The sequence below is a fragment of the Cyprinodon variegatus genome, unplaced genomic scaffold (assembly GCF_000732505.1).
Source record: "Cyprinodon variegatus isolate N-32 unplaced genomic scaffold, C_variegatus-1.0 Scaffold793, whole genome shotgun sequence".
Classification (NCBI taxonomy): Eukaryota; Metazoa; Chordata; class Actinopteri; order Cyprinodontiformes; family Cyprinodontidae; genus Cyprinodon; species Cyprinodon variegatus.
This window is the reverse complement of record NW_015151246.1, coordinates 355,543-356,908: the sequence shown is the minus strand read 5'-3', so window position 1 is coordinate 356,908 and position 1,366 is coordinate 355,543. Positions and strand designations below refer to the sequence as shown.

Sequence of the window (1,366 nt, the reverse complement as noted above, 5' to 3'; positions counted from 1 at the left end):
AGTCAAGGAGTCGAAGCAATCAACTGGTTTTCCTTAGATAGAAAACTTTGAATCAATCTGACTGGATGATCTTGTGAACTGAATAAATAAACTTAATTTAATTAAAATCTAAAACTGTAGCCTCAGAAAAAAAAGATTTCACTTAAATCCAGACGGAGTGAGGAAGAAACTCCATGTGAGGGAAAACAGCAGATGTTGATCCTAAAAGAGAAAACTCACCTCAGCATCTCCAGAGAGACCCACTTCTGGTTTTGGAGACGAGTCCTCCTCCTGATCCCCGGGATTCTGGGTCAAAAGGCCATCTTCCTGAGAAAGGCCTGTGCACACAAGCACCATTACAGTCAGAACCACAGAGGCAGCTGTTCAGCTTTGAAGCTGCGCTCAATAAAGAGCTGCAGCAACAAAAACACCTCATCCTCATAAAACCAACACAGGAGAAAGGGAAAAAAAAGCGTAAAGCGAATGAAAAGTTGCTTTGGTGCATCCTTTCATTGTTTATGAGAACCTGTATAAATTAAGTCAAACTGAGACAGATTTTTTAATCTAAGTAGAAGATCAATAAAGTTGCATCATGAGTCAGACAGACTGTTAAACAGACACCTCTATGAATCGGTTAAAACCTTTTACCAGATGGTTTCCATGTTTGAAACCTGTTTATGTTGACATCCTGCATCAGGTTTATTCCAAAACATTTTTTTGTTTTAAATTCATCCTTTTTACATAAAGACAGTTAAAGGATGTCAGACTTTTTTTTTCTTTCCCATTTTGATAATTGCCTCACATTGATAAAAATGTATTTGATCATAAAGGCATGTGCAACGTAAGCAGAATGTGAATTATATTTCAGCCGAAGCACTAATTCTATTTAAGATCAGTTTTTCTTTGAACTTCTTTGTCCTTTTAACGTGACTCTGACAGAGAAAAAACAGCAGCCAATAAAATCCTTTATCTGTTTATAGCAGTAGAAACTAATTAGGACACAAATACTTTTTACTCACCTAAAACAAGAAGGAGCAGAAAACAGCAGAGCTTCATGGCTTCCAGATGGTTCTTCTACTTTAACAGGTGTGACTTTCACACACTTCACACTCACCTTTTAAACACTTCCTGTTGAAGCTCTACAGCAGTCAGTTGATTGGCTCCTCAGCAAAGATAAGGGAAACTCACCAGACCACTGAGGCCAAAAGAAAACAATTAAATGCTAAATAAATAAATAGAATAACTAAGAATCTGTAATGACCTGAGAACCTGGGACTCAATATGCAGGACGATTTTCAAACCAGCTTTATTAATAAGTGCAGCGAGCGGCTGGTCGTCAGCGGGGTGGATTACCGGATCCTAAACTCAGCCAGTTAAGTCAGTGCTA

At 38.1% G+C, this 1,366-nt stretch overlaps 1 long non-coding RNA gene across 1 annotated transcript in view; it reads right to left on the bottom strand.

Moving 5' to 3' along the window:
- Nucleotides 1-318, bottom strand: part of LOC107098617 — a 5,341-nt gene extending 5,023 nt beyond the window's left edge. Inside the window, exon 1 of the long non-coding RNA XR_001481903.1 lies at nt 220-318. This is a non-coding gene — a long non-coding RNA (uncharacterized LOC107098617). The remainder of the gene's footprint in view (nt 1-219) is intronic.
- Nucleotides 319-1,366: the final 1,048 nt, after the last annotated feature.